The sequence below is a fragment of the Limulus polyphemus genome, unplaced genomic scaffold (genome assembly GCF_000517525.1).
Source record: "Limulus polyphemus unplaced genomic scaffold, Limulus_polyphemus-2.1.2 Scaffold751, whole genome shotgun sequence".
Classification (NCBI taxonomy): Eukaryota; Metazoa; Arthropoda; class Merostomata; order Xiphosura; family Limulidae; genus Limulus; species Limulus polyphemus.
This window is the reverse complement of record NW_013666361.1, coordinates 424,009-434,620: the sequence shown is the minus strand read 5'-3', so window position 1 is coordinate 434,620 and position 10,612 is coordinate 424,009. Positions and strand designations below refer to the sequence as shown.

Genomic DNA, 10,612 nt, shown 5'->3' with positions numbered 1-10,612 from the left:
TCCAATTTTAATTATACTTTGAAAACAATTTCAAATTATGCTTTGTAAATTACTAGGATTGGTTGTTCTATGATTGAGATTTTCATTTTTATTATAAGATTATTAACATTTTCTAGTATTTGTATTATGCACGCATTAATATAAATAAATACAAGAACATTGAATAGATGTAACATTTTATTTGATTAAAACCTTTACTTTTATTTGATTCCTTTGACTACGTTTTGGGATTAAGTGGACCCTTTTCAGTGGGTCCTTTTACAAGTTTTCCCGGTAGAAATTTTAGACCCACTCCGCCACTGCCATCACTCATATATTGGTCATATATGTTTTAATTACGTGAGGGTCGACGTTTCGTGATTTATATCATTGTGATAGTTTTAGAAAATGCGGGTTTATATGCGATCTGGTTTTTTATACATGGTAGTTTTTCCTGGTCATCACAACAACTGTACAGCACAATTATTGTTGGAGGCTGCACTGTTTTAGGGGTGATATTCCTTGCTTGTTACTGTTGCTGGAAGCTTTCTCTAACTGACAGAATTGTGTTGATTGATAAAAGAGCAGATAATATGACTGATTTCAGCATTTATTTTGATTTTTTTGATGCAGTATTCAATTTGAAAGTGGACAAAAGAGATGAGGCATTATTAACTGAAATTCGTAATAACCGCAATGAAGACGACAGTGTTGCTGCAATCTGAAAGCGAAAGCCCTCGATATGGCTTGGTCTGATCTGTGATCAGATGTCTTGTAAGTAAAACAGTCATAATATACATTGCATTTGTTCTTAAATATTTTGAAATACAATGGTGTTTTTCTCCATTTATATGTTTTATACTTACTGCATAAGTATAATAATTTTGCGTCAGCGAGGTCACGTGACTAGTGTCACGCCACTTCTCTCGAACCTTCGTGAATTGTCGGGAGATTACTAGATATAGGGTAGTCTGGTATATATAAAATGGTCACAACGTGACAAATAAATGTGAGTAGGTGATGAGTAATTGAATGTATGCGGACAGAATATTGTTGCCCTCGTGAGACGTTTGTTATAGAGCGACTGTTGAAATTAAGTGTATCGTAAAGTTGGATTGGAAAGAATAAACCAGTTTTATTAAGAAAGAACATGTGTCGCTAAAGTTTCGTCGAACGAATTTACGGGAAATCAATTAACAAACGGAGACGTAACAATAACTTTACTTTCTACCATATTTTTAGTTTCTTTACAAGAATGGTACTTATTGTCATAAGGTAAATTAAATATGTAAATTAAACATATATTTTTTATTTATGTAAACAGTAGTTTACCCATGAACGATATGTGTTATATTACAAGCCAGTTAAAGCTAAAACAATTTCGCCCACATAAATCTTTTCTTGGTTTGTTTTTGGTTGTTTTTTTTTATTTCTCGCAAAGCTACACGAGGGCTATCTACGCTAGCCGTCCCTAATTTAGCAGTGTAAGACTAGAGGAAAAGCAGCTAGCCATCACCACCCACCGCCAACTCTTGGGCTACTCTTTTACCAACGAATAGTGGGATTGACCATCACATTATAACGCCCCGACGACTGAAAGGGCGAGGATGTTTGGTGTGACCCACGACCCGCAGACTGCGAGTCGAGCGCCCTAACCACCTGGCCATGCCGGGGCTTTTTCTTGGTTTCCAGTTATTCATCGTATACGTTAATTAAGGTTAATACTACACAGTTAAGGTATATTAGAGTGAATGTTTTATATCGGGATGAAATATACTTGAAGTTACTTTTATATATGTTTTATTTTCTATTTTTATTGACAATTTGCTAAAACTTCACGCTATTTGGAACGTTACAGTATATTTTATGTTTGTTTATTACAAGAATGATAAATAAAGAACCATTTTGTGTTATGTTTGTTATTTTCTTTCTCGTTTTGTCAAAGAAGTGAGATTAGATCAATGTGCGAAGAAATGAACTGATAGAAATCTGTCTGGTGCTACTTTCCTGTCAGCAGACTTCCCTGCTATAAAAAAATTAAGGCTATCTTTTGATTTCCTAAGAGAGATTTCTAAATGTATAATTGAACTAAATATACGTTTACTTTCAAATGAATATTCAAAGAATTTGTTTTTCAAATAATTTCTGGTTTAAATGAATTATTTATTACGTTAATTTTTAAAACCAGCACATCTGTTTCTAAATTTCGAGTTTTTCTCATTGATTTCAATTCTATAAGATAATTGGTTACCCTGGATGATAATTTCAAACAGTTTTCGACTAAAAGAAGGATTGGACAATATTTTATCATATATTTTGTGAAAAGTCATTTATTATGAATGCTAACAAGAATGGTTATATAAAATTATTGGACAGATCTGATAAAATGAGTGTTATAATGCTGTTTTTGTTATTTTTTCAATATGGAACAACTTTAACTTCTGCAACAACATTTAAAGTGAAGTTTCAACTTTAAAATAACAATACGATTGAATCTTACCACTTACTTTAAAGAGCTTAAAACGTTTAACATAATACAACATCACATTTTTTTTCTCTTTCTTCACTAAAGACGCCACACTAACACTCGTCTTTAGCCTTGATTGTTGTGGATGTTGGCTTCACAGTGTGGGTAGCAACCACAAAATAACTGAAGGCTCGACTTAAATTGTACTGCAGAGCACAGATTTGACTTTGACCGAGTCTGACACAAAGAAAGACACTGGACACAAGTTTGCACACAATAGAATAGTCTTGACTAACCCAAATAAGCAAGTACACACACTGCATTTTGTCTTTTTTTATTTAGTAAATTGTTTTCATTGTGTGTTATACATCGAGTCCGATCATTTTTTGTTGCTTAAACGCATTTTAGCTAAATTCACAATTACTTCGTCATGTCCCCCCCCTCCCCATTATATAGCGAATCTCCTAACTTTCTTTGGGGAAATCAATTTCACCTGAAAATCTGGCAAATATGAGTAGCTGTACTTCTTTAAATTCAAATTTCATCACTGAAGTTAAAATATTTATTAAACGTTTCGATATAAGATTCGGCAAGTTCTGTAAAGTAAATACAAAATAATAACTGAATGTCCTGTAGAGGTCAGGCGAGGAAACCTAGATGGAGGAGCGAAGTGACCGCTTCCATAATCAACCGAGACTATGACGTTGACCTTCTGATCTTTATCTGGCTGGCCTCCCTAACCTAAGATGTCTGCAAGAAATCACATGTTAATGGCTTAATTATTGGACAGCTAGGAAGGTCGTTTAATTGATTAATCAGCGACTAAAAAAAGTGTTGTTGTAGCCCTTAATTTCCATGTTGTCAAGTGGTGTTTCAATGTTATGCACTACTTCACATGATAGCCACTTTACAACAATGTAGCTAAGACAGCAGATGCTGCTTCTTGTAATAATAGGACTTTTTACTGTTGACATGACTGGAAAGTCGCCAGGAAGTCTAATTCATTTCTAAGCTGAATGTAATTTGTGATCCTGGCTTTACAAGAACTCCAGTGGGATTTGATGACAAACATTGGCAGAATGTTTATACGAGTAGCCACCTCGTAATATGATCTTGTACGAAATTTCAAATTTAAGTAGCATGTACTTAAGTATCAGGCTGAGATAAATCATAGTGGAAAAGCACTTATTTCCATAGATTTTGACTGGTGCTGACTGTAGTGGATTTGTTAACACACAGATGGCAGCACCATTTTGTAATAGTATAGTTCAGCTGCCGATGTTCTTAGATTTCTAGAGTAGTAATTATATTTTACTGTTCATTATAGTATTTAGCCTGCGTCAGTCTGGTTGTGTCTCCAAGAATACTTTGATGAACAGTACGAATTCTAATCCAAATTGAACGAATTCTTGCTGGAAAAAATCATAGTTTGGTTGAATTCTACCTGGAGAGAGTTGACTTAAAAGGCCAGTAGATGCGGACATGGTAACAGGTATCTCGGCTATTGATACAAAGTTGTAGTTAAGGTTGTTGTAGTTATTGAAAATATCATTGGGCAGTTCGGCAGTTTGTTTTATGTTATATGATCGAAAATTTGATATTTGTGGTTTTATATCTGTACAGTTATATATATGGTCTTTAAAACTTATTATGAAATCAAATATGAGTTCTTTCATGCATGTTGCATTATGAACATGAATAAAATACAATTAATAGGTAATAAATAATAATTTATTCCGAAATTTAAGGTTTCGAGATATGAAATAGACCTGGGATTACTAACTTGTTCCTTTTCAAAGGAATACATGTTGTTACTCGACATTTTCATTGGTGTTAGTGATAACATATATTCGGTATTTAAATTTAGAACTGAAATATTATTGAGCTCGCAGGTTGTAACTGAAAATGATGAATAAGTAACTTTTTGGATTATACCTGTAGTGGGATTGAACGTTATATCATAACGCCCCCACGGCTGATGGGAGGGGGATTCGAACCCGCGACCCCCAGGTTGTGAGTCGAGCACCCTATCCACCTGATCAGACGAAATAAAAAATAAATTAGACTTCTATAATCGTAGCTGTGCGACAAATACGAAATACCCTGCAAATAGCACAGTGTGTGTATAAAATAATAGTTAATTTCGACAAGGGTATTCATCGACTACTAAATATTACTATTGTAAATTAAGCTGTAGGATCACTTCATCAAATACTTCGATCTTCACTCACGAAGCAATCATAATAATTCCAATATTACGATAAAGATGAGAAGCGTTTTTTAAAGATTATCTTTAATGGTTTTAATAATAAAGCAGTAATGATGCTATTAATTTTTTGAATAAACTACAAAGACCTGATTAGTTTCACCTGGTGTGAAAATACTTCTTCATAACACACGTTTCTACACTACAGCGTAATATATTAGTTACCTAAACGCATGTAAGACAGCTTTTCTTTTCTAATAGAGAAATCGTAATGTTTTATGAAAGATACACAGGCGAAAGAAATTTATCTAAAAAACACAAAAAACGATGATATATTTCCAAAAGTAACAATTTATATGATATTTGTAATTACAGATTTATAATTTGAAACTGCGATTAATTATTCAAATAAAATGCAAATTGCAAAAGAAAACTTAATTCCGGTAAAAGTGAAAATGGTCGAATAACTGTTTAGGGTTATAGGGTGAATATTCATATTTATATTAAATAATTTATTTTAGACTATCAGTGTGTTATTTTCGGTGTTGTTTAATTCTTAAAACAAGTTTATTTTTGTTTTTTTTTTTTTCGGTGATAAAGCTTGAAACAGTTACGGAGTGTTTTATCGTTAGATTTAAATTTTGCTCCAACTCCAAAGAGTGTAACCTAATCAGATACATGATGCAACACAAGAAGTTAGACCGTTAAACCCGCAAAATATACCACCTTCAATGAACATAAAGCTCTTAAGAACTATGAACAAGATAACAATATTGTGATTTCACTAGTAGACAAAGGAAACTCTTCCTTCCTATGGACAAAGAAGAAAATGAAAAGATAATCGAATCATTATCTGACCTTATATATATATATTCCCTTAAAATCAGATCCTATTTTAAAAAAAAACTAAATAAATTTCTTTCACGACTTGTGAGAGCAGGAGAGATTTGGAAATATAAATATCAACGATTATCCTCTTATCATCTTTCTCCTCTCACACTTTACGGTTTTCCAAAAGCCTAGCATACCTCTACGATATATTGTATGCTGTATTGGTTCCCCTATGTATAATTCTGCAAAGTTTTGTCTATGATTTTGAAACTTTAACTGGAATTTTCAAATACTCCTTGAGAATCTGAGATAAGCTTAGTACATAAAGATAGCTGACTGCCTGAAAGAACACTAATCTCAGTTAAGATTATCCAACTTCTGTAATTATGCTTAGAATCTAGATTTTTTTGGAACTATCAGTACTTCAAGATAAAGAATGGTACTTAATGGTCTCATCCTTTTTCTCCTGTGCGTGTTGAAATTTATATGCAGCATTTGGAAATATGACACACGAAATTTGGAGGTTTTTTTATATTACATCTAAAAAATCAACATGCTTCTACACAATGTAACCTTGAAGTAGAGACAAATAACTTTGCTGGATGTATTGGTCATAAAGAATACCGATGACCTGAAACTAAAAACTACTGTTTACCGAAAAGCAACCCACACGAACAAACATCTGAAGTCCAAATTCTGTCATCCCATATCTGCTAAAAATAACGTCATTAAAACCTTAGCATATAAAGCTCGTAGAATATGCAGCAACGAATATATAGAAACAGAACCTCTGCAGCTTCAACAGACTTTTCTTAACAATAACAACCTCAAACAACAAGACCGTTAAAAATCCTTCAATGAAAAACAATCGGGAAAATAAACCCACTATGCCCATTCTCTGCTTTCCAGGACTTGAAGCAAAAATAATAATGATAAACCTTAGGATTCAACTCGTGTTTAAGAATCCGACTATCTTTAGGCACTATCTTAACTAAGGTTAAGTCGCAGCTTCCGATTTCCATACAAAAATCGTTGTTTTTAATGTATCATGTGAATTTAAAAATAATACATCGGAGAAGTCAATCGCCCCGTTAACATTAAGACGAAAGAACACCAGTGAGATATCGTGCATGCTTCTTTAGATAATTCAGTTATTGCATCCCACGCAAGGGATTTTCTTTGTTTGTTTGGAATTAAGCACAAAGCTATACAATGGGCTATCTGTGCTCTGGCCATCACGTGTATCGAAACTCGGTTTCAAGCGTTGTGAGTCCGCAGACATACCACTGTGTCATTGGGGGGCTATAAGCAAAGTCACATCGGGCTATCTGCTGTGTCCGCTAAGAGTAATCGAACCCCTGATTTTAGCGTTGTACATCCGCAGACTTACTGCTGTTCCACCGGGGGACCACGCCAGGGAGAACAACCACTACGTTGACCTTAAGATTACAAAAATAATTGCTAATGACTGTTATAACAGAAAGAGAAAAATTATAGAAGCCATTGTTCTTAACTTAGTTGAACGCGAAGTGAAGTTTATTACGAGACATTTCTAGTTATGCAAATAAAAGAACGACAGGATGTATCTTTATTAGCTCAATATTTTGCTATTACTCCTTCGTCAGAAGCTATCGATATCGGACAAGTTCACTAATTCAGCCGAAACACCGGTCTTCAAGTCTGCAGAGACAGACCAATGTTCAGGCAAAACATGTAGTATGTTCCCCCAAAATAAAACCACTTAATTATGCTTATAAATTGTTGTCTGTTAATTCACTGTTATATTAGTATAATTTGTTTTCATAAACAAGTGTGCTTAACAGTTGTTGTGAATCACAAGAATGTGAAAAAATCTGAGTGGGGCATATCAAATATTGAACTCACACAGAAGGGTCGTTTCCAAAAATACTTTGACATAATAGTGAGTTGTCAGGGTAGAGCTATTCAAATAAGTGTTTATTGTTAACATTCATTGTTTTATACCATTTTACAGAGTAAGTTGAATAATCCACAGATGTTTACTGTTTTACATATAAACATATTCATAAATTATGGAGATTGTACACTCACTGTTTTATGAATTACAAACATTTTTCTTAAACTTCTTACAGTTATACACTGTACTGTAGTCTGTCAAATATGTGTAATTAATCATATTTTTTGTAATTGTGAATGTAGTAAATAACAAATACTTTTATATTTTGTGAAGTTTGGAAAAAATTACATCCCTTCTAATTATTTATTTTTCGTTTATCCTTGTGTCGTTTTTGGACTGTTTTGGGGGTAAATGTAGCATTTTTGCTCTATTTATGTATCTAATAAAAGTATCATATTTGTTTTATATTAATAACTGTCATGCACATAAATGCTTACTTCAAATAACTGTCCTTTCAGTTTGTTTTTTGACAAAATGATAAACAGCAAACAGAACTTTTCAATGTTTTTGCTTTTTTAATCATTAGTGACTGACCTGGGTAATATGATAGAATTGGAGAATGTAATAGCATTTAGAATATGGTACCAATAATCATATAAAGTGGGAAAAGGCACATTAAAATTACATCTTTCCTCTGAAAAGGAGAGAAAAATATACAGCAAAATTGCATATTATGTTCTTACATAATAACGTTTTTACACACTTTGCATTATTAATGGTTATTACTGGAGCCACCCATAATTATCTGACACCAAACTGGCTATCCCACTATTATTTCAGGGATTATGGACAGTATTACTTCTAAAGGTCCAATTTTACTTTGAATTTTCACTGTTTTTTACTAATTATTTTATACAGAAATTATTAAGGCATAGCATTTATGAAATTGTTTTATCATAAAAATAAATTTTCATTATAAATCTATTTTTCAGATATGGAATATTTATTCGTCATTTTTTATTTTATAAAAACTTCTGTTTTCACAAGTTTCCTGATATTCTTCTTTGAATCTTTTACCTATGGAGTGTTAAAAAAGGATTACATTTATTTCAATACTTATTACCTTCTTAACATTGAGATGTCTTCTCATTCAAAGAAGACAGTAAATTATTGCATAACAACAGTATGTCTTGTTCATTTTATTTCCATAACAACGCTTTACATGCCATGGAAGTTTTTTAATATATTGCACCTTTTCATTTAATGAAATAAAACTCAGTTTAAACCAGCAGTTCCGAATATGACTTTTAATTTGTTATCTGGTTAAAGGAATTGCTCCTACTGGCATATCAAAATGACGTTATTTAAAAAAAAATCCAGGCCTTGCAAATTGCGCATCAACTATGAAGAAACAAATACTTTAGAACTTATATGTTCATAAGCAAAATTTAATGAAGTAACTTGAGATTTCCTGCGTTAAGCAAATATTTTAACGTGCTAAGTAATACAGTTTTTGATTTTTTTCCTGTACATATGTTTGATTATCACGTGAATGTACATTTCGTTGTACTGCAGAACTGTGTGACGTTTAAACGTCCTTCGATATGTTGGTAGCTGAGGTGGTCTGAAAATCAATGGTACTAGCTGCAATACCGGTAATTTGAAGATTAATTATTAAGTGTTGCCTTGTGTTTGTATTTTCCATACGATTTTCTTATTCCAGCAGATTTTACGCTTTGATATCAGATTAAACAAAGATGGGCATACACTAGTGAAGTTACCCATATGAAACTGTAAGTTTTGTATCCCCCTTATACATCGAGTAGGCTATTTGCTTGGAGCATCTGTAGACTTTGTAGGCTAGTATCCAAAAAATAGCATTTAACAGGGTGACTGGGCTCTAGGGCTATCCTCTCGTAGCTTTTATTAGAACTACCTCTCGACATTTCCTGGCTTTTACTGATATCTTTGCTATAGTTTTTCTTCCATCTAACCAGGGTGGCAGCCTTTTCTTTGGCTAAATTAATGGATACGGCTTGTTTCGCATATTCAGCATTACTGTTGCTAACCTTATCTCTATTCTTGCAGTAATACTCTCTTCACTGGGACAAAGACTTTTTATGGTTATTGACATAAAATTTTCTTCTTTTCTCTTGTTTTGTTTCCTCGAAAGTAATATTTTAAAATCGCACTGTTTCGAGTACAACCCTAGATGTAAATAGGTGACACTTAGTTTGAAAACAGTGCAAGGGTAAATTATACAACTTATCATTCTTATTTTAAGTCCAGAGCACTTGATCTAGGCCGTGTCAGACTTCGGCAGTGGTAACGTTGCTCTTCACTTAGGAGACTCGTGTCTTAGTCACCGACTGTTATGATAGAATTGCTTTATCCAACAAAGAACCCTCCAGTCAGATGTATATAACTGAAAATTTTGATTTAAAAGGTTAGATCATAGGTAGAACGTAGATTTAGAAAATCTACCTAGCTGATACAGCTGCAGGCTGATCACATAGCAAATGTGCATAAAGAATCGTGCATTTGCAAGTGATATGAGAGCGGATTGTTACTTGACAACTCACAGAGCATGCTTGTAATCACATAATATGGCTACTAGTGTATTGTTAGCGCATTAGTAGTGTTGCAAAATGGTTATTGTTATTACTTGTTATTACCAAGGGTACAAGTAAAACTAAGAAAAACGCTTTTAGCCAACGTAGCATAATCTAATCATGTGCATTTAGATTTGCATAAGGTGAAGGCAGGAGAGAGCTATGTCTTTCCGTCAACGTTAGTCAGTCAGATAGTCAGACTGACAAATTTGAGGTTTGTGAAATTTTTGTTTTTACTCTGTCGACTTTCTCAATTGCTGTGGTGGCTTGTTACTCTGCAGTTGATTTGTTTACTACTCAACAGTGTGTGTGTGAAGTACTTATAAAGCTTTGTTTACATGCTGTTTGCAGTTTGTCTGTAATTATAATTTGTATTGCACACATTGCACATTTCATTTCTACTATAAGTGCTATCGGACTTATGACACTCGAAGAAATGTTATAAAATGTGAAGAATTACCAGTAAACAAAATTCCATAAAAGAGAGAGAGAGGAATAAAAAGTGAAGACAACTTTTTCCTGAACGCTTTCAATTCAAACATTTTTTTATTCTAAAAATGAACTTTAAAATGTTTTAAACTATTGTTGCGTCAGCGAGGTCACGTGACTATTATCACGCCACCTCTTTCCAGAAATATCCT

At 33.2% G+C, this 10,612-nt stretch overlaps 1 protein-coding gene across 3 annotated transcripts in view; it reads left to right on the top strand.

Annotated features, from left to right (window-relative positions):
• Positions 1 to 311: 311 nt before the first annotated feature.
• Positions 312 to 10,612, top strand: part of LOC106460320 (beta-galactosidase-1-like protein 2) — a 20,911-nt gene continuing 10,610 nt past the window's right edge. Inside the window, exon 1 of one of the 3 annotated variants that reach the window (XM_022387019.1) lies at positions 312 to 753. The gene's annotated coding sequence lies outside the window, so the exon portion shown is untranslated. Of the gene's footprint in view, positions 754 to 3,765; positions 3,939 to 8,960; positions 9,015 to 10,612 lie in introns of those variants that run through there. The other 2 variants (XM_013920012.2, XM_022387018.1) reach the window with 2 other exon arrangements.